At 34.8% G+C, this 26,969-nt stretch overlaps 1 long non-coding RNA gene and 1 pseudogene across 1 annotated transcript; both read right to left on the bottom strand.

The window, feature by feature from the left end:
* Positions 1 to 8,007: 8,007 nt before the first annotated feature.
* Positions 8,008 to 9,297, bottom strand: LOC114915549 (uncharacterized). The gene is made up of 3 exons (XR_003803624.2): positions 8,646 to 9,297; positions 8,484 to 8,559; positions 8,008 to 8,390 (listed from the first exon to the last, which is right to left on the bottom strand). It is a non-coding gene; the product is annotated as an uncharacterized LOC114915549 (long non-coding RNA).
* A 1,441-nt stretch (positions 9,298 to 10,738) lies between these two features.
* On the bottom strand, positions 10,739 to 14,670 carry LOC145956791 (uncharacterized; annotated as a pseudogene).
* Between the last annotated feature and the right edge of the window lie 12,299 nt (positions 14,671 to 26,969).

Below are 26,969 nucleotides of genomic sequence, written 5' to 3' on the forward strand. Positions count from 1 at the left end.
CCAACCATCCCTCCATTTTCTTCATCATTTTGGAGTCTCCTTGTTGAACCAAGATCAAGGGCGTGCATGGAACTAAGCCACATTCCATCAAGTGGTATCAGAGCCAGGTTCTTCAAGGGTAAAAGTTTCCTTTCCTTGTCTTTATTTGAGTCATTTTTGGTTCTCTCTTATTGTTTCGGTCATTTTCTCTTCTTCTCCTTGTGACCGAAACTTTTCTTTGTGTTGTGGTTCATATTTGCTTCCTTGAACCTTCCATGCTTTAGGTTTCCTTGTTTTAGGGTTGTCATTTTCCATGTTAGGTTGAGTATAACATGATCATGCATTTTTCTTTTTGAATCTACCTATTGTTTTGTCATTTTTTACTTCCTATATTTGTCTTCCATTATATCCTTGTATGTGCCCAAACACTTTGCATGAAAACATGAAAAATACCATGATGCATACATCTTAAGTGGGCGTGCCATATAGAATGCTATCTAGGTCATTCATGCATGCTATTAGTTTCTAGCATGTTCCATGTTACCATGATTTTCCATGTGTGAATTTCCTTGCACATGCTATACAAACCGCCCATCCTTACCTTGCATTTTTCACTTGTTTAAGTTTATTTCTTGTTTGCCAAGAACCCTAAAAAGAATCTAAGAGGTGCTGGACTTTTGTGCTAAACAACTTGACCTAAATAGTACAAAAACAAAATCCACTCAAAATATTCCTTAAGGACCTCTAAATTCACGCCACTTGTCTTGCTCCTATGCTACACATTTTGACCTAATTTTTGTGCCACCACAAGTGCAAAACCTAAGCAACTAATTGGGCTGAAAATTAAAAAAAAAAATTGGACCCAAGGACAATTTAAAATCAAAAGGCCGTGACCAAAAGAGAACAAGAACAAAAAAATATATACCTTGGACAAAAAGGACTTGTTGCTTGACTTGTGGACTTGGACCATTCCCTTTGCATTTGGAGTTGGACATATGACATTTTGGACTTATTTTGGGACTTATACCTTGGCTGGACCGAAATTACTAAAGGACTTAATCAAGTGAAACTTAAACACAAACCATTCTAGTGCCATTCTAGGTTTAATTCTTTTGAGTGCTAGCTTTTATTGATTGAGTCTTAATTTTTTTTTGCTTGTCTTTCCTTTGATCTCTTTTGTTTTGTCTCATCTTATTCAATTTGAGTTTAGCCTTTCATAATTAGCCTTTTCAGTTTTTATTTTTGGAACTCTTGCTCTTGGTTGTTCTCATTGACTTGTAGGTGAAGCACCTAACTAGCAAAGTAGCAATCCTTTGGTGGATTGAGTGGAGGAGTGAACCAAAACCCAACCTAGCCTTTGGAAGGGTTTTCACTAAACCAAAAGGGAGAGTAAATACTTTGGAGAGGTGCTAACACGTTTGCTTCTTGTGAAGGAACCCAAGTGGAGGAGTTTTGAAGACTTGAATTTTGTGTTACTTGTTTTCTTTGCTTAATTTTTCTTTCTCGGCCACTTTGTGTTTTTGGCCTTGGTTTCTTTCTCTTGGTTTGTATTTGGCCATTATTAAACCTCTACAACTTGGTTTTTAGTTCGTGTAGAGAAGGTGATTTGAAAACCTTCATTAGGACCTCGACTAGTATATGCTTTTAATTGCTTTCCATTGCATGCTTTATAGCTTTACTAGTATAATTGTTTAGGTTTCTTTCCTTTGTTTCCAAAAACGTTTAGAAGGCTTATTTTGCCTACTAGGGGTGCGTGCACACACACACTTGGTAGTGTCAAAATTGTTTTGTAAGAGAAGTGGTAAGGGCTTAGTGATTCCTACTTGAGAGGGCTTGGTTATTAAGTGATTCTTTGTAGTCCACCTCCCCTTGAAGGTTCAATTTGTGCATTTAGGCCTTTCCTACTTATCTTGCACCTTTAAAAACTTTTTGTGAAAATCTTTTATCACTCAATCTTTGTGAAAACCTTTTTAGCTCTTTGTGAAAATTTTGTGAAAACCTTTTTGATCAAAGATGAGTGAGCATTCTAGTGTTCATAGTCATAATTCGCGTAGTTCTAGATCTAGTTCTAGGGATGAACTTAGGCAAATAAAAGAGTACCTAAAAAGAAGTATAAAAAGAGAGGAAGAAGCAAGAAGAAAAGAAAAAGAGTTAGAAAAGAATAGTGAAGAAATAAAAGGGTTGCTTATTACCTTAGTTGAGAGGAAAGAAAATAGTGAATCCAAACATAGGGTTAACTCAACTAGGTATCAAAATCAAGAAAAGGAACTTAGAAAGAAAGAAAAGGTAAAGAAACGTGTAGAAATAGTTAAAGAATGGTTAGAAAAAGAAACACAACCAACACCCTTAGAGAAGAGTAAGGAGGATAATATTTCCTCCAAAGGCCTTATGCTTGAAGAAAGTCATTTTCCCATTGAAAATGATTTAACAAAGACTTTCTTCATTCATCAAAACCTTAACTCTTTTTCTTATGATGCCACTAATCATGAAGTAGAGAATCAAAAACAAACTCTTTTTAAAGCAAACAAATCTCAACTTCAAGATTTGGTGAAGAAGAAGTGGACTTCACTTAATCTCACTTCTTGTGCTACTTCCTTGGTGGTGCCCAAGGAAAATAGCATTCCTTTGTGTAGGATTTTTCCTACCTTGGTTGTGTCAATAATGCACCCAACTTCAAAATTGAATAATTTGTTGGATACATCTCATGGTGTCTTATCTTCTAATTTTGATCTTGAAGGAAGTTCAAACTTATTTACACTTAACTTGGCTACTTCCCTACAAGACAAATTTAGATTATATGATTTTTCTAAACACATCTTAACACCTTTTTCTCTTACATATCCAACAAATAATGCAATAAAAAGTTGTCTAGGAAATTTTTTAGTGGTACTTTCTTTGTTTCCTAGCACATCTCTAGGACATTACCTTGTACACTTTAGGCAAGATATTTTAGTTTTTAGGACTCATATGTTAGTGTGCCATAGTTTTAGTCTTTTTACCTTTTTAGGTTTTAGTTATACACCTAGACTTCACTATGGGAAGGATCCTATCCTTGACATTAGTGCGTCTAGTCCTTTTAGTTTAGACAAGAATTTTAGGAGAATGTGTTATAGTTTTAGTGTTTCTACCTTTTTAGGTCTCATTTATCCATTTAGACTTTACAATAGAGAGGATCTTATCCTTACTATTGGGGAGTCTAATCCTTTTCATTTAGACCATCTTTTTCGTAGGATACATTTTCCATTACTATCATATATTTTTACATCTAACGCTTATTTTTATGTTTTTGTTAATCAAAAAGCCCATCATGACGAACCTCTTGATTTGAGGTCAAATCCTTTTCAAGAGGGAGGGAATGATGGAATATCAATAAGGCCACGAAGCCCAAGGGGTGACATTTTGAAGGAGGCAAGAGGAATGGGTTAGACTTGAAAACCCATGAAGAGGAATAAGCCTACTTTTTGGGCCTTAACTATGTTTACTTCCAAATTTTACCTTAGGGGTATTTTAGGTATAGAATTTATTTTCTTTGTATTTCCAATTTTACCCTTGTATTTTGGGGTATTTTAGTCCTAGGGTTTATTTCTTTGTATTTCCCATTTTTGCCCTTGTATTTTGGGGTAATTTAGATGCTTAGGATTTTAATTGGGCTAGGGTGCATCCATTAAGGAGGTGACGCACACTTAGTGGTGTTGTTTGGTCATTTTTTTGGTGTTAGGTAGGCTTAGGCCCAATTGGAGGGCCAAGGATGCATGGACTTATCATGCACCTTGTTGTAGCCAACCTAAACCCTTAAAGATGCCAAACTTGGCCACCAAGTAGCATCTAGGGTTGCATTTGGCATTTCATTTAGGGTGCATTTCTCCCTAGTGAAATTCGGCCACTCACCTAAATGCAACCCTAAATGCAAGCCTTCCTATATATTCCCCTAGTCTAGCTCCTTGTAGACACTTTGGACATTAATGATAATGAGTGAGCTATTTGCCTCTTTGTCATTCTCCTTAGTCTAGGGACTCCACGGCCTCCCATCCCTTCTCCTCCTCTTAAACCACCTTGAGAGAGTAGAGTTAGGCCTTCCTTGGTTGGCCTTCCCACCTTAGGAAGTGAGCTAGCCAAAAGGAGCATCACCTCCACCAAACACATCCACCTCCACCTTGAGCGTCACCCTCCTTTACCCTAAACACCCATTCCTTTCCTTAGCACTAGGTTGCCTTTGGCTAACCTCCTCCCCTCTCCACCATAAAAGCAAAACCCTACTTAGGTTTCATCCTACACTTGGATGAGACTACCTTGAGCAAACCATCTTCACCTTCATTTCTTTGTGCTTCCGCCAACCATCCCTCCATTTTCTTCATCATTTTGGAGTCTCCTTGTTGAACCAAGATCAAGGGCGTGCATGGAACTAAGCCACATTCCATCATTTATTAGAAACGATTATAAGCGGAATATTTACATGATGAAAATTCTAAATATGCAATGCAACAATCAGAAAGCGGTAAAAGAAGGGATTTGGAAAAGAAACCTTTGAAGCGTGCTTTTATATATTTAAACAGACGTTAGGAGGCTTTTTGGCGCTCCTTCCCACTACACGCTCGCTCGTTCCTTCCCTAAAAATAATTTTTACTCCGGAAATCAAAGAGATTTCCCTTCGACTAGTTCGAATCCTCAAGCTAAATGCTCAGAACTCAAGAACTTCGTCGGATCGGCTCTCGGAGAGATTTCTAGGGCAGAACACTGCTCAAAAACCCCAGAATACTCAGCCAGAGGGTCCAAAAGTCTGGAAAAAGTGTGGAATGACGTCCAAATGACGTCCTATATATAGGATTGAGGTGCAATACGGCCTGGGCGGTCAATACGGCCCGTATTGAAGTTTTGAACTACAATACGGCCGTATTGAATTCAATACGGCCGTATTGAAGTTCAAAAACTTCAATACGGCCGTATTGGTTTCAGTGTGGCCGTATTGTAGTTCAAAATGTCCAATACGGCCGTACTAAACTCCAGGGAGGCCGTATTGAGCTCCAATCCTCACACACCCTTATTTTGAGCTACTCTAAGACTCCTAGACCTACAGAGAATCATCCTAGGGTCTTCCAGGAGTCCTTCTGGCTGACTTTCCTTCAGTCTTTGAGAGTCTTCGAGCTTTATTTCCGACCCGGATAAATTTAGGGGTCTACACCAAGGTCCGTTTCGGCGGGTGGCGATAGTGGTCTATTTGCATGGTCTACCCAAGACTATTGTGTCCGATAGGGATGTGAAGTTCCTAAGTCATTTTTGGAAAGTATTATGGGAAAAACTAGGAACTAAGCTTGTCTATTCCAGTACGTGTCACCCATAAACCGATGGGAAAACCGAAGTGGTCAATAGATCCCTATCCACATTGTGAAGGGTCATATTGAAAGGAAATAAGAAAACTTGGGATGATTGTCTTCTCCATATAGAGTTTTCCTATAGTAGAGTAGTCCACAAGACTACTAATCTATCCCCTTTTGAGGTTGTATATGGCTTTAATCCTCTCACCCTTCTTGACTTACTACCCCTTCCTAATACTACTTTGTTTAACAAAGAAGGCATATCAAGGGCTGATTTTATAAAGAAATACCATGAGAAAGTCAAGAGCCAAATTGAGAAACGAACCCAAAATATATGCCAAATATAACAACAAAGGGAGGAAAAAGGTGACTTTTGAAGTTGGGGATTGGGTTTGGCTTCACTTGAGAAAGGATAGATTCCCTACTCAAAGATGTCAAAACTCAACCCTAGGGGAGATGGGCCTTTCCAAGTTCTCCAAAAGATTAATGACAATGCATACAATTTAGATCTCCCCTCTGACTATGGTGTTAGTTCATTATTTAATGTTTGTGATCTTACACCTTTTCTAGGAATTAATGACATAGATGAACTTCAAGATTTGAGGTCAAATCCTCTTCAAGAAGGAGGGAATGATGGAGGGCCACCCTTGGAACTACAAGTTGGACCCATTACTAGGTCCATGGCTAGGAGGATGGAGGAAGATAAAGGAGATACCACACCTAGAGCCATACTCATCATGAGTGTGGAATATTGATCCACCTCCTAGGCCCATTTTGAATAGTGTAGGGTTTTATTATTTTATTCCTATTTTACCCTTGTGCTTTGGGGTATTTTTTAGTCTTAGAATTTATTTTAATTGTATTTCCAATTTTACCCTTGTATTTTGGGGTATCTTAGCCATAGGATTTATTTTCTTTTGTATTTCCTATTTTATCCTTGTATTATGGGGTTCCTTAGATCATAGGATTTTATTTTTGGGCTAAGGTATTTGATTAGGGTGAGAACAAAAACCTAGATGTAATTTTTGTGGCTATTGGACCTATTTTTGGTGTTAGAAAGGCTTAGGCCCAAGTGGAGGGCAAAGGTTGCATGGTCTTATCATGCACCTAGATGTAGCCAAACTAATCCTAAAGATTCCATCCTTGGCCACCAAGTTGCATCTACACTACTACAAGATGTGTTATCTACATCGGTTCAATGAGGTAATCTACATCAGTTCGAAAACCGATGTAGAATAGGGAGACGTAGAAATACATATACTTCTACATCGGTTTTCAAAACTGATGTAGATTGTATTTTAAAAAAAAATTATTTATTTTTATATTTTTTCTGGTTACCTGTAATAAACATATATATATATATATATAAATCTCAAGCACATAGGAATGTCATATAATCATTGATACCACATAGGAATGACATATAATCATCATAACCTACAAACAAAAATATATGTTAAAATACTTGAAAATTCAGAAATCAAGTTTGTTTGTTAATCAAGCAGATTTCATGAAATATAAAACACCCCTGATTGACAAGTTTTGAGCCTGAGTATAAAATAAAAAAAACAGAAGAAATTTCACTTTCATTTTTCTGTGAAGAAAACAAGGCACACCAAATACTTTCCCAAAAATACAAATGTTATAAGCATAGCACTTGTTTCAAAGTATATTGGAGACCAAAATCCAGTACAGGCACCATACAGAAGAGCACAAACAGAATAAATATAGGATGTTGTAGTTCCCAAAGCAACCAGGACATCCATGTTTGTTGAACCATTTCTAAGTGCTCTGCCAGCTGCTATATAGAAGCATTTCCCAAAATAAAATCATTACAAAATAATGAAAACATTGAACCAAGAGCCAAAACAAAAACAATGGCTCTTAACAGACTCTCAAAAGTCATTCATAGTACAATTTCTAAATCTAATTGAGTGAGTGTGTGTTATTTTTATGATTTCACCCTTGTCTCCATGCATCATCATATGCGTCTCAATTGAAAGAACAAGTCCTGAATCACCAGTTCCATTGCCTCCATGCATCATCATATGCGTCTGAGTAGGTTGTGCATCCTTAAAGCATGCATGTTCTTAGCTTGTTGTTGCTGCGGATAGTACATTATCTTTCAAGGTAAAAAGAATGATTTCATTATTCTATATAAATGCACAAGATAATATTAAAAGGGCAACCTAGTGCACAATACTTGAACCTGTGACCTTAACAAAGCAACAACCTTACTGTTGGGCATTATACTTTCTGAGACACCTCACCTCACACATTGCATTTGGAGAAAGCCTTGTCCATTGGAATTGTGTGCATTGTACTTTCTGAGACACCTCACCTCACACGTTGCAACAACAGTAAATGTACTCAACTTATTCTCACCCCTCACCTCACATACATAGGATAGTTTCCTAAATTTTAGCAGCAGCAACAACACTAATAAGCAAATTAACACAATCAGATTGCAAACATGATGATAATATAAACGTACTCAACTTATTCTCACCCCTCTTAATTCTGCCTTATTCCAGTGGATTTATATAATGGAAATATACATGCATTCTCGAAAATTGAAAAAGATGAAATATGATAGTGATGATGAGAGGCTGCGCAGAGCAATTAAGAGTATCCACTTGAGTATAGGAGGATATACACGATGCACAATCAACACCATTTTTTTGTTGCTCTAAAAATGGGCAGGTTTAGGTGCCTTTACTAATAATAAACTACTATTTCAAAAGAAAATAAACTAAAAAATAAAGGCAGAAAATTGTTTTGGAGATATACTGTAAACAATCCTAATTAAACTAAAAATCATGCTCTATTTCTAAATTTTTCAAAAAAGAAGGTTGCCCATTGACTTCGAATGTCTTCCAATTTGGTTTCCGGCAATGGTGCAACATCATCAAAAAGCTATAACATACAGTATAATATATTAGTTACATAAAAATCATGTAAATAAATTAATTAATGATAGTAAAAGTAAAAGAATTACATTACCTCCATCCAATCATTTGTTACTTCCCCTTCAATTATGTTTAACATCCAATTCATCACATAATATCCACATTCGTAACCTCCTTGTTGTTGATTACTCTAAAATGAAAATTAGATTCAGTTGTATAAGTAATTTTTAATTTAAGCTAATAAAAAAACATTTTAGGCATATTGAGGTTACAAATCAATTACCATGGGATAAATCCAATCTAGGTTCTTTGGTTGTGCTGTAGATCTACCCCCCATGACATTATAGACAACCATAACACTAAGAAAATAAATGGATGTAAGTTACATGGTTAAAATTTATAACAAAGAGCATAAAATAAAAACCTGTTACAAACTAAATTTTACCTTTTAATTAAATTTTTGATTTGAACATTTGGCTTACGATGCAAAGTACAAAACCAAATAGCAACATTCTTTGCCGGATAGAGAACCAATAACTGCCAATGATTTCTACATTTCGGCACAATTAGTTATACAATAGATACATAAATACATAAATTAAATGGAGTTCACAAAGATGCACTTACTGATCAACATAAGGAGCAAAGTAAATTTGCTTTAGTGAATTTCATAACCTTTCAATGATATAATTTTGAGACTCGGCTTTTTTATTCCCGAATTTTTGAATTGATTGGGGCTCAAGAAATGCATACAAGTCACCATGATTGAGTTCTTCAATTTTACGATTCAAATATCTAAAATACATACAAAAGAAAAAAATAATAGTGAAGGAAATCATAATTAAATAGATTATGGAAGTAACAATTTTGTACCTACAACATCCATAATTGTATAATTGAGATGTTAAGCATTGCTTCACGTTGTAATAATTCATATATATCTTGAAATGAAATATACAACGTAAAATCATTATCGTTGATCCCAAATAGACTTGCAGGACATATCACCTGAAATTGGGAACTTGGGTAAGTAGCAAACTTAAAATATAAATATGTTAAATAGTCTTTATATTATTTAGTCAAGTCACCTGAAATGGTTGTCCATAAAGTAAGGCCTTTGATGCCTCACGTAACCCAGTGATAGGATCACTATTGGGTTCCGACCTATCAATAGATGGAACTCGTTTATTTGCTCGATGAATATCCTATAGAATAAATCAAACATCAAACATTAATATGAATAAACAATATGTATTTGTAATTAAAGTTAGTATTAATGAAAAAATAGGAAAAAATATATACCGTGGTTGAAATAGGTTTGACAAGATGTCTCGGCCATGCAATGAAAGTTTGTAAGGCTTGCTCGACCAGCTGAACCTCTGAAGTAGGTATGGGAACTCGAGCATTAGAATCTCGAACTTCCTCAATGACCACCTTGACCAAATCATTTGTCAAAGGCACGTTGTGTATAGTTGAACTCCCCTCACAAACTCTACCAATGCCTACTACAAGCGGAGGAATCCCCTCAATGCATAACTCACACTTATTGGAGATATCAGCATGACCCTCATCTCCAAAGGGATTACCAGCAGCAGTAGCAGTTGAAGGAGTTGGACAACTGCCTTTAGTGCTAACACGGGCCAGGATAGCATGATCTACCTCAACTGGAGGAACATCCTATGACTGTGCAGTACTCATATTCGGGTACTTTTCCATTAAAGTTTGTGTGACCCGTACATATATTTGTTGTGTGAGGGCTTCAAGATCCTGTGGGCTCAATCTAGATAAGGATGACCCCTGTGATAATGGTCCAAAGTAATTACCAATATTAACACCAACCCCAGCTGTATGAACACGTCCAGGATGCTCTGGTCGTCCAAGGGCAGTATTTAATATATCCTGACGGCCTTCAGGAATAAATGAACCTTGTGATTCTTTCTCCTCCAACACATTCTACAATAAACAAATTTTGTTTATAATATATCCGTAAATAAAACAAATCTACAATAAATCTTCAAATACATAAAAGATTAATTTTATAAGAAAATACTTACAATTTTTTGTGCAATTTGAGTAGCAGACTCAGAAATCATCTCTCTAGAGCTTTTTGTGCGAGCCATGTTCCACAACCTATGGCGTGGAGGAAGAGGTGGAGGATCAATCACTACATCCTCACTAGCACCAGATTGTATTGCTACCTCCTTAAGTCGTTTAAGTTCTCTTTTCATATAATTTCTCACAAGTAGCTCATAACCCCCATGAGACAATAGGTGGGGTGCACTATTGAGTTTTTGGATATCCTGCACTTTTTTTCTTACAAGCTGCAATAATTTAATAAAATGATAATTAAAAGTGAAATAAAAATACAAATTTAATAAAGATTTTACAAAAAAATAAACACAATTTACCTTCCAAGAAGGGTCATTCCGAATTTCTTTGAATTCTCCCATTGTTCAGGGTCAATATTATACTCATCACATGGGCTTTTACCCTTGTGTTTCCCATGTACCCATTCCCTGGTAAGATAAGACTTGTGTTGCCAAAATTTTGTAGCAACAGCTGAAAGAATTTTACTCTTTAATACTGTAGTATCACTAATGTCATAGAACTCCTACAAAACAATTTTAGATTAAACAATTATTAATAATAACATTAAAAATAATCATTATGTTGTCAAATTATGTAAAGATAATGGAAATACCAATATATCATTCCAAATCATATTTTTAGTAGTTTATGGAACTTCTTTCCAAGAAGGAACTAAAATACTAATCTTGTCTCGAGCAAGGGTTCCCAGATAACTTGCAAATTGGACTTTGTTTGGCCTTGACACTATCCTAGTAGTGGGATTCACGTCAAGTGATATTTTTGCCCCATTTATGCGCTTTCAGGCTAAGCTTTTCATTCGTGTCGGCTTCCTCTTTTTCTTAGATATAGTCTGTGAAGTAGGGGGTGTAGGAGCAGCGGAGCCTTGAGGAGGAGGGGAGCCTTGAGGAGGAGGGGAGCCTTGAGGAGCAGGGGAGCCTTGAGGAGCAGGGGAGTCTTGTGGATCAAATTGATTATCCATGTATCTGTTTTAACAAAAATAAAAACCAAGGTCAATTGCAAAATAAGTAATAAAACTAATTAAAAGCATGAAAAAATATGATAAATAGAATATTAAAGTATACATCAAGATATACATAACTTAATGTGGTAATTAGATAATAATGTTTTCCCATATGCCTTCATCATGGTCATTACGAGTGGCATGAACGTCATCTTGTTCAATTTCTTCGTTGTTAGTAGGCATACGTGTTGAGAAAGAAAGACTCTCCCCAAACTCAACTGTTGAATCGTCAAGATTGTGTACACCTCTACCTTGTAGAACCACAGACCACCTTTCATCAACAGGATCTTTGACATAAAATACTTGTGTTGCTTGGTTTGCCATGATGAAAGGTTCATCCTTATGACCCACCTTGCTAAGGTCTACCATTGTAAATCCCATTTCATCGGTTCACACCAATGTTAATATAAACCCACTTGCACTTAAAAACAGGAACTTTAAATGTACCATAATTGATCTCCCAAATGTCTTCAATGACTCCATAGTAACTTGTAGATGCAACAACAGGATTTTTATCATTTCTACTAGAAAAATGCATAGATTGAGCCTGAAGAGTAACTCCACTATTTTGCATGGTACTGTTATCATCTTGTGACTTTGTGTAAAATGAAAAATTATTGATATCATATCCAGTATAAGTAAAGAAATTATATTTAGGCTCATTTGCAAGACATTTTAATGTGTCAGAAGCACTGTCATCACTAAAAACTTTTTCTTTAAACCATTTTAAGAATGTCTTGTTATGCTCATTGACCAATGATTTTTCATTCATTCTAGGGTTATTTTTCTTCAAAAAGGCTTGATGCTCAGATATGTAAGGGAGAACCTCCTCAGTGTTGTTCAATATATACAAATGTGCTTGAAGTAATTCCTTGCAAAGAATAAATTTAACTTTTAGGCCTTTTGTACCCTTGCCTTCAATTCTATCCTCAAAACGAGACTTAGGAATCCCTACTGGTTTTGCTTTAGACATGTAATCTAAACAAAATTCAATAGCTTCTTCTGCAATGTACCTTTCAACAATAGATGCTTCTGGACGGTATGGATTCTTGCTATACCCTTTTAAAATCTTCATGTAACGCTCAACTGGGTACATCCATCGTAAATAAATAGGGCCACACAATCTGATCTCCCTAACTAGATGAACAATCAAGTGAATTATGATGTCAAAAAAACTCGGAGGAAAATACATCTCCAATTGACATAGGATAATAATAGACTCATTTTCCAACTCATCCAACTTGTTAGGGTCAATGACTTTAGCACATATAGCATTGAAAAAGAAGCACAAACGAGTTAACACACTTCTAACATTATTAGGCAAAATGCCACGTATAGCCACAGGTAAAAGTTGTTGCATCAAAACGTGACAATCATGAGATTTTAAGCCAACCAGTTTAAGATCATTCCATGATACAAGGCTCTTAACATTTGAAGAGTATCCCTGTGGAACTTTCACACCTCGTAGGCATTGACAAAAACTTATTTTCTCTTTTCTTGACAAAGTATGACATGCTGGAGGCAAATATGTACACTTACCTTCTAACTTTGGATGTAACTGTTCACATATACCTATCTCTAACAAATCTCGACGAGCATTGAGTCCATCATTTGTCTTGCCTTTAATGTTTAAAAGTGTGCCTATTACACTATCACATACATTTTTTTCCACATGCATAACATTTATGCAATGTCTAACATCTAGATGGCGCCAATATGGAAGATCAAAAAATATGGACCTCTTCTTCCACAACTTCTTCTCAATTGACTTCTTTTGGGTCTTTCCAAATATAATATTTATGTCCTTCACCTGATCATAAACTTGGTCACCAGTTAAGGGCGTGGGTGCAATTTCATGTTCTTGACATCCATTAAAAGCTTTTTTCAATCTTCGATATGGGTGATTAGGTTTGAGAAATTTTCGATGCCTAGTGTAGACAGTTTTCTTTCCATGCTTCAATTGTAGGTAGCTTGTTTGTTTTTCACAGATAGGGCATGCGTGATGTCCTTTAATACTATATCCACTCAAGTTCCCATATGCCGGAAAATCATTAATAGTACAAAATATCATTGCTTGTAGCTTGAAACTCTATTGACGATACCCGTCAAACACATCAACCGCTTCTTCCCACAAAATTCTCAAGTCCTCGATCAAAGGAATTAGGTCAACATCTATGTCATTTCCTGATTGTTTTGGGCCTGCAATCATCATACACAATATTACATATCTTCTCTTCATGCATAACCAAGGAGGCAAATTTTAAATTGAAAGGAGAACAGGCCATGAACTATGGTTGGTGCTTAAGTTTCCAAAAGGATTTATTCCATCTGAAGCAAGGTCGAGCCTAAGTTTTCTTGCCTCACTACCAAAATGTGGAAACAAACCATCGATTTTTTTCCATTGTGGGGAATCAGCTGGATGGCAAAGCATGCCATCACATTTTCTATTGTCTGCATGCCATGTAAGGTTCATTGCATCAGTTGCATTAGCAAACATCCACTTGAACCTTGGAATAGTTGGAAGATACCATAACACCTTCGCTGGAGGCCCCTTGTCAACTACATCTTCATGACTACTACGACCATCATCCTTCACTTTGTACCGTGACAACCCACAACGAGGACATTTGTTCAAAGATTCAAACTCTTTTCTATACAATATGAAATTATTAGGGCATGCATGTATTTTCTTATACTGTAGACCCATCGGACAGAAAACCTTTTTCGCCTCATAATGACGATCTGGCAACGTGTTGTCTTTTGGAAGCATTAACTTCAACAACTCAAGAAACACTGTCAAACTTTTATCACTCCACCCATATTTTTCCTTCAAGTTCATTAATCTCAACACAGCTGATAATCGTGTGAAGGTTGTACAATCAGGAAACAAAGGTGTCTCTGAGTCACTTTTTAAAGTATCATACACATGTGATTGTGCTTGCTGGAAAAACTCTTGTCCCACATCACGAATCATGTCTTCTATTTGATCTTCCATTAATACATCACCTTGCTCAGTTTGGGCCACAGTTTGAGTTTCTTTATCTTCACCATGCCATATCCATGTTGTATAGCTCGTTAAAAACCCATCACAAATAAGATGGTCTCGTATTTCGTCAATTGCACGTCGTCTCTCATTTAAACAATTAACGCAAGGACAATAAAATTTTCCATTCAAATCTGCTCGATTTTGTTGAGCGAATTCCAAAAACTGTTCAACCCCATTTTGATACTCATCAGTGATTCTTCTTGCATTTATCCAACTACAATCCATTTTTCTTCTTCTGTGAGACAAATTTATTTACACAATTGAGTATTTAAGGTCTCTCTATATAGTAGAAGAGAAAACCATACACTAATTCAATGTTATTTGAACCTATTATTTCATTTATCTAAGTAGGTAGCAGATCCAAATATAAGTCATCTTATTTCATCAACTACATAAATAAAATTCATCTCATTTCTTCAACTAGATAAATAAAATACATAAATATAATTGAGTTTAAGGTACCTTACTAAGAAGATATCACAAACTAGATGTGTTGACTAATGGATGTCAAGAAGAGAAGTATCACCCTCTGCACACTTCCTGCCAAATCAAAATCAAGTTTAAGATTTATGTGACTACATACGTGCCTTCTCATTATGAAGTTTAGATAATCCTTGGTTGAAAAAAAATGCACCAATGAGATGTGAAAACTAGAAGCTTAAGTTCAAACCTTATTTAACTTAATAATAAAATATACTCTATTTTAATGTTAAATCTTTAACATACTCATCTCCTTATATCCATTAATATATAAAATTTGCAGAATTAGACATTTGTAAGTAGTATGATAATAACTTGATAGTGAATATTTTAATATGCTTAATAACAATCATTAAAATAAATTATGATATCATCTTAAAATATAGATTTGAATCTAACTAAACTCTATAAAATTAATTTAAAAAATAAAAATTATTTCTACTCATATACTTTATATTTTAACTATATCACTCATCAACATAATATATCCAAAACATATTACCATTTACTAATAATTCATTGATTAGGAAAATTGCTAGCTTATAATCATTGCGAGAATATGCATATAGACCTAGTTTTCTCCCTTTATAAAGTTACCTCGCTCACATATGCTTGCATTTAATCCGATTAACACAAAAGTAAGAGTCCCACTTTCAAACATACGTATTTCCAAGTCATAGGACACTAAAAGAATGTTTCAAAAATCAAACCAAAGATTACGTTTTTTAAGTTTTGTAATTTTTAAGTTATGTGATTCAATTACAAATAATTAAATTAATGATTTCATCCAAACCAGACCAAAAAATATAAGTAAAATATACTTGGACGATCAAACAAAGAGTAAGCTGATAAAAAATACAAACCGTTCGTGAATCAACCAGTTACTAGAGTTCTAATCAAGTTTTTGAAAGTATCAAACATTGCCTTTCAAGTGACATTATTTTCTAGTGATATTAAAGCCTTGTTTGCTAAAAATAAAACATAATCATGTCTAGCTACTGTCAAATGGTCCTACTGAGTGAATGATAAAAGCATTACCAACTCTCATTAACAACGTTCCAAATCATATCTAAGTAGTTTGTTTTGGGTCCATTTATGCTTTGACATGGCTTATACTAAATTTTATATGCGTATTTATAATTAACAGTCAGAACTTCTTTCTAAATTTTATCAGGAATTCTCATAAAGTTGCCTCAGAGCTGCTCAGAATTGAGTTTGGGCAACATTGCTGGTTTATCTAGTGTGAAGTTTTACTTGATGTCAATGCTCAATTTATCCTTTTGTTAAAACTGAACCTCAACAATCATAGAAAGCATTCCTCCACTTCTGTACTTTTCTTCTCCCTCAATATTAAATACTTTTAATACAAGAGGGAAAGAAAGGAAGAACTAAAACTTCCAGATTCATTCAGATAATTTTGAACTGATCAACTATTAATTAGGTAGGATATATAAGACTATCAAAAAAATTTTGCATATGTTATAGTCTTGTAGAATGTAGAGCTCTAAAATATGATTTATTCAATTCCAGCATATACTATGTTGTTATAGAAATAGAGCTAAGTCATAATATTATCATGTCTCTGATTTTGATATGATATGATAAAAACAACTCTACTTCAACAACTTTTTTCTTCTAAATAATCCTATTTTAGTAATTTGTTTCTAATTTTATTTTACACCAATTTTATCAATTGGCCAAGAAAAGGGTAGGTGGGAGGATATAATAATGGAAGATTGCATAGATGCCTTTTAGTATGCTTTCCAGTGATGCAGAATTATTTGGGCTCACATAGGATGTCTAATTAGGAAATAATCAACTAGGTATGATAAATAAATGCTTAATAATAGTGTGTATTTGATTTTGCAATGTCGGGGATGCTAGAATGTAAAACTAATAAAGACATACATAATTGACAAGTTATGGGGTGAGAAAAAGTGTTGTGTCTTTCACAACCCAAAATGAAGTGCTCTTTGGTTGTCATGGCAAGTAACAATGGTCCAAGTGTGGGGGCGTGGAAGTACCATAATGCAATTGCACACCATAGATAGGACTATTCAAATACTTTTTCAGAAAATCCATGATTGATTTCTCCTCAGGTTTTAACTGCAACAGAGAATAGTTTTTATGACCTATTATTCTCGGGTAATTGATTCCTTGCAAGAAGACAAAGGTAGCAGTGCTGCTAACTGAGACCGTGATTTCAACTGAATTATATTGCTCTGTCTCCCCTTCTGTTCTATCATTGGATTTACCCTTTCACGGGTGGTGTTGTACTTGTATGTTTCTCTTATTCCTTGACTCTAAAGTTTTAGCTAGGCTTTATATTTGATATGTTTGCTTCATTATTACAAATCATTATGCAAGCAAGCTGCGTAGGATCAAAGACATTGCTGCATAGATTCAGCTTGAAACTTTACAATAGGTTTCCTCTGAAAAGTTTTTAAAAAAGTGATGCACTTCTATATCTATTTCTTAAATAGTTTGAGCTATACATGGTGAGTGTAAACTAGGTTATGCCTTCTCTGTCTAAACAAGTTTTACACATTCCAACATTTATAATTCATTAGTACATTATAAAATTGCAAGGTAAAGGTTCAAAATTTACCTTTTCAATAGTTGTAAAGGAGTTCCAAGCTAGTTCTGATTACCAAACAGGTTGGTTGCACCACTTGATTTTTTCTTATCTCTTTTCAGGAAAAAGCTGGAAAGTAAGGAGAGACCTTTCAATTATCCTGCTAAGATGAAAAACAACAACTTTCATCTCTTAATCATCAGTCAATACATGATCTTAACCTAAATAGATTCATGAAAGTAACCACTTTGACATACAAATACAAACAGAAAACCTGAATCGATTACAAACAACCATGTTTTATAATTATTAACTATAGTCAATATCATGGATGCTATGAATGATCTTTTAAATGATGCTTGCAACTTATTCACCTAACTCATATTTTTAGGACCACCATCAAGTTTAATATATGTGTAGTTATGGAAAACAAATGACTTAATGGTTTCAATTTTTGGCAAACCACCTTCAGAGCCTGTACCTTTTTTAATCTTCCTACTTCCAGCGGCTTGCTTCAGTTGGTTTCTTGGTAGTTCAAATTATGGCCTGAAATTTTTGCAGTAAAAACGTTCAGACTTTTTGCAAAAAATGATATGATTACATTGTAGACCCCTAAAATTGTCCGGGTCGGAAATAAAGCTCAAAGACTCTCAAAGACCGAAGGAAAGTCAGCCGGAAGGACTCCTGGAAGACCCTAGGATGATTCTTTGTAGGTCTAGAAGTCTTACAGTAGCTTAGAATAAGGGTGTGCGAGGATTGGAGCTCAATACACCCTCCTAGAGGTTCAGTACGGCCGTACTGAGCCATTTGAACTACAATACGGCCGTAGTGAAATCAATACGGCCGTACTGAAGTTTTTGAACTTCAATACGGCCGTACCAAATTCAATCGACCACATATAGCGACCTCCTACCGAAGCTAGTGGAAGCAAGTCTTCTAGCTTATGTTCCACCGAGGAAATTTGATCCACCATACCCCGACTGGTACAAACCACAAGACAATTGTCTATACCATTCGGGGGCATCGGGGCATTCAACGGAGGACTGTAAAGTTCTCAAATATAAGGTCCAAGACCTTATTGATGCTGGGTGGGTCACTTTCGATTCGACAGCACCCGACGTGAGCAAGAATCCTCTACCAAAGCAGGAGTAGAGAATGGCAAGCCACAATAGGGCCCCTCCATATTTTTCTTTTCTCTTAGGGACTCGTGATCAGTACCCGAGATCATGAGGACCTTTTCATGTAAATAAGGGTTTTGTACAGTTTTACATACATATATCAATAAAGAGGCATTTTTCACATATCACTCTCTCTTTTGTTCTTTTCTCTCTTTCCTCATTAACATTAATAATTCTAAACCTAAACAGAACCAATAAAATAATTATGTCTGTAATTGTTCGCTCTAACCGGGATCCAAAAGTTGAGGATGAATGGGTTGAGTTGGACAGTGATGAGAAGACCATCTCTCCGGATCTGCAAAGGCTGCTAGATCAAGAAACTCGTCTACTCCAACCGTGTCAAGAGAAATTGGAGACCGTGAATTTGGGGCAGGGCCGAGAAATAAAAGAGGTCAATATTGGGACCCATATCAGTGATGAAATAAGGACACATGTTTCCACTATGATTATAATAAAATCATTCTTTCTCATTGCTTCTTTTCTTGCTTATAATAAAATTCTAAACCACATTTTTTTTAACCCTGTTTGAATAAACATGAATGAGGTTAAAATCATCTTAATAATAATAAACCCACATCATTTTTATGTGGAAGTGTGTGTGACAACTTGGAGCACCTTCCCTTGGCCTCGACAAGTGCCATCATGGATAAAAAGAAATCCTTTAAAATAAAAAAGGCTCGGCAGGAAACCCAAAAAGGGGACTGCGCAAAAATAAGAGCAAAAGTGATGGAATATCAATAAGGCCACGAAGCCCAAGGGGTGACATTTTGAAGGAGGCAAGAGGAATGGGTTAGACTTGAAAACCCATGAAGAGGAATAAGCCTACTTTTTGGGCCTTAACTATGTTTACTTCCAAATTTTACCTTAGGGGTATTTTAGGTATAGAATTTATTTTCTTTGTATTTCCAATTTTACCCTTGTATTTTGGGGTATTTTAGTCATAGGATTTATTTTCTTTGTATTTCCCATTTTGCCCTTGTATTATGGGGTAATTTAGATGCTTAGGACTTTAATTGGACTAGGGTGCATCCATTAGGAGGTGACGTATTTTTGGTGACCATTGGACCTATTTTTGGTGATAGAAACACAACAAAGAGGTTAATGTGGCTGCCTCACAAGGTGAAGGAACTGGCCACTCAAGTGAAGGAAGTTTAGGAGGATTTTGGTCACAAAATTAGGTCAAATTTGGTGATTGTAGTGTCCAAAATTTTCCTACTCTTTGTTGAGAAATGCTTGATCCTTGAGCAAGGATTTAAGGCCACTTCCAGCACAGGAAAATTATTGAAAGAAAACTAGACAAGCAATAGAAGCACAATTTGAAAAGCTTATACCAAAAATTAGAGTAATATGTGTAAGACAAGACTCAAAGAGGTTCAACAATTAAAAATGAAAATTAAGACTCCAAAATAAAGCTAGCACTCAGATAGGAAAGTTCCTAGATAGGTACTAGAGTAGATGAACAAAACAAAAAAAAATTCAAAGCAATTGGACGAGTATAGAACAAATAGTAGTCAAAACAATAACAAGGAATCAAGTGATTTTTTATCAATACACACCTCATGGCTTTTTCAAATTAAAATGTCTTATATATTTTTTTTAATTCTTTCTTTTTCTAGTCTCAAATTAAGACTCTAGAGAAGGTGTTTGCCTTTTGTTTCAAATTTTTCTATGATTCCAAGCTATAGAAACCGAGACTACAAGTTAGCCAAAAATTAGGTCAAAATTCAAGTGAAAATGAGAAACTAGTGCACTAGTCTTTAGGTTTTGGTTTGGATTCCTTATGAACTCTTTTCTTTTGAACTTTAGGTCTTTAGGCTCTGTTTTAAACTCTGTTTTCCAGCCTCTTAACTCACTTTTTTTTTTTTTTTTTTAAATTTGAATCCACAAAATTAGTGCACTAGAAGTAGGATTACACTTGAAATTTTGAGTCAAAATTTTTTTTATAAGATTTTCAATGGAAAGTGATTTGAAAACTTAAGAACACAATGGAAACCTAACTCTAAAGAAACTTGCTAGGTCTAATAGCAAATTATGAACACAATAAGGTAAAAGAAAAAGCACATATAGGTAAGCACAAATGAACAATGACCGAGAGCAAAAATTAATGAACAATGAACTCAAAACAAAAAAATTAGATCAACATGCTATTCAAGGAATTTTGTGACATATAAGGATTACACACAAACTCTAAGACAAAACAAGATTAAAAACCAAAAATCTAATGCATATGCATAAGGTCCAATAACGGACACATACAAGGAATGGAGAGACTCAAAAAAATCAAAAACAAGCACAAGCTAATAGGTCCTAAACATGTTGATTGTGGAAGAAAATTCAAAAAAAATCAACAATGGATCTATAAACACAAGATGAAATAGAACGTATAGATCCACAAAGAAAACTCAAGCAAGACAAATACAAGAACACAAGACACAAACACGGACACAAAAATTTGAAGAACTTATCTCCTTGAAGGAACCTTGCTCTTGATACCAAAATTGATGGCAACACTAGGAGAAGTGAAGGATGTGCTTCTCCTTGGAATTGCCTAGGCCGGATCTTCTTCAAGGAAATGCAATCCGAATTGAATGAAAACTATAAGGAGGATCCTCGGAACAAGATGAAGGCTCAAGCCTTGGATGAAAACTCGGCACTTAGGCTCTCAAATTTCATATATGATCAAAAGTGAGTGCAATAGGTGAAAGGAGGGAACATATAGCTTCCGAAAATTAGGAGTACACTTGGCGCCACATGAGTGGTCACATGTTGGCGCCAAGATTTGAATTCAAATTCAAATTTGAATTCAAACCTTGTGTCACATGTGCATAACCGGTCATGAAGAGCTAAATGCAAATTAGATTGAATTTAGTATGTATTTAGGGTTACATTTCGGTGTCACACTTGTGCAGCCAAGGTGGTGCCAAGAGTGTGACCTAAATGCAACTTAAATCCATCCTAAATTTAAACTAATTTGTACTAATTCAAATGAACTACTAATCCTCCTTAAATCCTAATCTAATGACCAAAATACAATGGTTTAAATAATACAATGGAAAGGAAAAATTACAAGAATGAAAATGAGCCCAATATTGGGTACCAAAAGCCCAAAGGCCCATGAAGCCCAAAACTAGGCCCAACTAGCCTAAAAACTAAAATGCTACTCTATGTGGTCCAAAATACAAGACCAAAATATATGATACCTATACTAACATGATGTATACAAAATATATGAAAATAGCTATAACAAAATATGGCCCATGAAAAGTTCAACTTGGGCCTTCCCAAGCCCATCAAGCCCATTGGGCCCTGACTGGCCCAAACCTTCATGTCTAGCCAACTCCTCTTGGATCTTTGAGTGTGTCACCTCTTGCATTCCCAAGTATGATTGCATCAATAGAGATGAGGTTCCAGCTACGACTTAGAGCTTCCTTCCTTTCCTATCTTCAGCAACCTTTAAGAATCACAATGAAGTGAATGGGTTCAACGCACGAGTTCCAACTAAAGTGAAAAAAAGGTAAAAGGAAGGGAGGAAGGTAGGAGTTATATTGTCTTTTCATGTATTATTTTCTCTTATTTCTATTATGTTCATTTGAGTTATTTATTATCTTTTTCTTATAAAAAAAATAGTCTTCTATATTTTTACACATATATTTTCATTTTAAAATAATAGGTATTTTGATAATGAGCAAGTAGAATAAAGATTGGATAAAACTTAAAGATCGAAGTTTGCCCCAATATTTAAAAGGGATTAATGACTTCTTAGATTTTTCTTTTTCTATGTCCAAGACGAAAAAAGATATTGGGTGTCCATGTTGTAGATGCAATAATTTTTACTATAAGAAAAGAGATGACGTGATGTGTGACTTATTGAAATGGGGATTTGAACCAAGCTATAAGAATTGGGAGTATCATGGAGAGAGCTCGTCCGATTCATCATCTGACAATGATGGTAATTTTAAAGATGATGATATTGTCTTACGTGGTAATCTTGAATTAAGTGATGATACTCGAACCTATTCCATGCTTCATGACATGCATTAATCACTCAATATAGATAAAGATAATGTATTAGATCATCCTAAGCCTAGTAATATTGATATGAATGAGGAACCAAATAAGGAAGCTAGACAATTTTATGGTTTGTTAAAAGATGCTGAACAAAAATTATATCCTGGTTGTAGAACATTCTCCAAGTTATCTTTTATCATCCGTCTCTTCTAGATGAAATGTATTTATGGATGGATTAATACTTCATTTGATTCACTATTAAAGTTACTAGTTGAAGCTTTGCTTGAAGGAAATGTACTTCCCAACTCGATGTATGTCAAGATAGATGCTTGTGTTGATGATTGTATCTTATAGAGAGGAGATTACAAAAATCTTAACGAATGTTCTGTTTTTAAGAAATGCATGACAAGAAAATCAAAAGAAAAAGAATGTCTCTAATAAAATAGTTTGTTACTTTCCTATAAAATTGAGACTACAAAGATTATTTATGTCAAAGCAAATTGCAAAAGATATGAAGTGGCATAAGAACAAAATAGTTGATGATGGGGTTTTAAGGCATCTCGCTGACTCTTTAACTTGGAAAACATTTGATGATCAACATAGAATTTTCTCTTTAGATGCACGCAATGTAAGACTTGACTTAACATCAGATGGTTTCAACCCTTTTGGTATGATGAGTAATGCTTATAGTATGTGGCTTGTGATTTTAATTCCTTATAACTTACCACCATGGTTATGTATGAAACAACCTAATTTTATGTTATCATTGCTTATTTTTGGCCTAAAAAGTCTTGGGATCGATATTGATGTTTTTCTTCAACCATTAATTGATGACTTAAAATATTTATGGGATGTGGGTATTCAAACTTATGATGCTTCATCGAGAAAAAGTTTTTAGTTGCATGTTGCCTTATTATGCACCATTAATGATTTTCCTACTTATGGAATGATATCTAGATGTAGTACTAAAGGGAAATTATCTTGTCCTTGTTGTACCACAGAAACTTGTTCTTGTTATTTGAAATATAGTCACAGGTTATGCTATATGGACCATCATCGATTTTTACCCATTGATTACCCTTAGCATAAGAATAAGAGCTCATTTGATAATACAAAGGAGGTAAGACATGCACCATAACTATTGACAGGAGACAATGTGATTGTACAAGTTGAAAATATACAAGTGACCTTTGGAAAAACTATAAGAAAAAGAAAATGAAACAAAGAGATAAATCACAATTGGAAGAAAAAAAGTATATTTTGTGAATTACCATATTGGAAAAAATATTGTTGAGACATAATCTAGATGTGACGCACATAGAGAAAAACATTTGTGAAAGCATTGTTAGGACATTAATGAATTTGGAAGGAAAAACAAAAGATACCTTGAAGTCTTGATTTGATTTAAAAACACATGGGTCTCAAAACGTCACTTCATCCTGTTGAGAATGAGGATAAATTATGTAATTCCCCCACACACTATACAATGTCGAAGGTAGAAAAGGAAAAGTTTTGCCAAATATTAAAAAATGTGATATTTCTTGATGCATATGCTTCAAATATTAGTCATTGCATAGATGCAACTCAATTAAAGATCTCAGGACTTAAAAGTCACGATTATCATGTACTACTTGAGAGAATTATTCCCCTTGCCATAAAGGTGTTGCTTCCAAAGGATGCTTGTGATCCATAGATCGAACTATCTTTGTTCTTTAGAGAATTGTGCTTTAAGGAATTGAAAATGAATGACTTATATTGCTTAGAGAAGAATACTACAATTACCCTTTGTAAGTTAAAATGCATTTTTCCACCATCACTTTTTGATGTCATGATTCACCTATCAATTCACTTGGCAAATAAGGCAAAACTTGGAGGCCCAATTCAATATCGACGAATGTTTCCTATTGAAAGGTCACTTTAGATAATATTTTAGTATTTATATTTAAATATATATTTTACTTCTCAATATCATCAGTTTTACTAATTTATTGATTATCATATTTTTGCGTGTATTAAAAAGTTATGTACGCAATAAAGCACATTTAAAAGGTTTTATAGCAAAAGCCTATGTGGTTGAAGAATGTATGACATTTTTGCTAGATATTTGGTTGATTTGGATTCTAGATCGTATCAACCAGATAAATATATGGAATGTGCAAGTGATGATTATATTGGTTTGTCCGAATTTAAGAATAATGGTCGATCTCTCAGAGGAAATTATTGAAAAATTATGAGCTCTTTTGAAATTCAACAAGCTCATTTTTATATATTACAAAATTGTGAACAGGTTAGACCTTGGATTGAGCAAGTATATCGACTCTAAGTGTTTACCAAAAAGTATAATTACTATTTATATTAATTTTCTTTTTAAATAATTTTTAACATTTTGTAGGGAGAATATAAGTAAGTTGAGAGTTGAAAATAATAGGAACGTCAAAAAAAGGCACAAAGATGAATTTCCTGAATGGTTTGAAAACGGGGTAATAAATTATTTTTTACGAAGGGAAATTTACTTTTATAAGTTATAACTTTTAAATAATATTTTTGTAGGTTTTGTGATTGCAACAACTCTATGATGCAAGAATTATTAACCAACTAGTTGCATTATCTAGTGGACCAGATTTTCAAGTACTTAATCACAATGGATACATTCTTAAAGGTTTTAAATTTATTACCAAAGATGTCGAGAAAAATTTCAAAACCCATAATAGTGGTGTGATACTGAAAGGGGATGAGTTGACAGGAGATGCGGATTATTATGGGATAATTAGGAACATTGTTGAAATAAAGTATTTAGAAAATAACTGTTATATTATTTAAATGTGATTGGTTTGAAGCTTCTTGTCAGAGTCAATTCAGGGAAGAGGATACAATAAAAACGAATATAGATTTTTTAGTTTAGATATATCGAAATTGTATTACAAGAATGATCCATTTGTCTTAGGTTGTCAAGTTGGGTTGGTTTATTATGTAAAAGACAGTGATAAGAAAAATTGGTACATTGTGGTTAAAGTGAAGCCAAGAGATCTTTTTTCATTGCCATATGAAGAAGATGACTTTGAACCGTATCAACACAATGAGTTAAGTTATACATGAGGACAATTACAAGTACCATAAACAAATCAAGATGAAGAGATTTTAAATAGGGATGATGTTAATGAATTATATTCGGATATTGTAGAATCAAATAGTATTTAATAAAGTTAGAAGAACCAACCAAAAGTGATTCTGATACTAATATTGATGATGATCAAGAAGAATACGAGACAAATGAAAATGACTACAAAAAGGATGAAGATTCTGAAATAGCATAAGGTATCTTGTTTATAATTTTATATTTATTTCATATATTGAATACATAATTTTAAAGCCAACTTATATTTATTATAAATAAATTGTATGATGGTGGTGGAGTTTTCATTCTCATTCACAAATTTTTTTTCAGGGTGCAAGATCTTTCAAATTTGACGGTCACCATATTAGAAAAAGCTTGATCTTTTACTTTTATTTTTCCTTTCCTTGGTTTTACGTGTTTTCACACATATTATATTTGTAAGGCTTTGGCCTTTTCCTGCGCAGCTTAGGTGGAGGGCAATGAAGGCCTCCTTTTGTGGGGGCTAGAGCCATTAGTGAGATACCACTCTAGAAGAGCTAGAATTCTAACCACCCTAATTTTCATAGATTATATGAAGGCTCAAATCCCAATAAAGGAGATTTAGTAGCTCAGAACGGGCCATTCCAAAATTGGAACAGACCATTCTAAACTACTAAAAAGGCATATAAACCCTAGTTAGGAACGGGCCGTTCCCAAACTGGAACGGGGTGTTCCAAACCATCAAAAAGGCCTATAACCCTATTTGGGAACGGGCCATTTTGGTTTAAGAACGGGTCATTCCAAACATGGCCGTTATGAGTTAAACTTATGATGTGCTTCCACTTGGATGCACATGGATTCTTCACTCCTTCTCGGATTCCTTGGATGATTCTTCAAGGATTAGAGACGCCTCAAAGGAGCAAGGTGACCTAGGCTTGCATACAAGCTAAGTTCTAAGAAGATAAGGTGTCCTAGCTCTACAAGGAGAAGCTCTCAAGGAGGGTAGAGGCTAGGGGCAAGATGACTTCGGATGAGAGATTTCTTTGAGAAGAATACTCATTCAATAATCTCCAAAGTGTCTACAAAACTCGGTCATAAGGAAGTTTATAGGCTAAATTAGGTTAAGGGTTTAAGTTGGGTTTACCTAGAGTTAAGTAAAACCATGGTATGGTTATCTTAACTCTAGGCGCCAAAATTTGAATTCTAAAATTCAAATTTTGGTGCCAACCGGTCACCCTCCCATGTGCACACATTTGGCATGTAATTAGGAAGCCATTTG

Source organism: Cajanus cajan, chromosome 4 (assembly GCF_000230855.2).
Source record: "Cajanus cajan strain Asha chromosome 4, NIPB_CcT2T_4, whole genome shotgun sequence".
In the NCBI taxonomy this organism is placed as follows: Eukaryota; Viridiplantae; Streptophyta; class Magnoliopsida; order Fabales; family Fabaceae; genus Cajanus; species Cajanus cajan.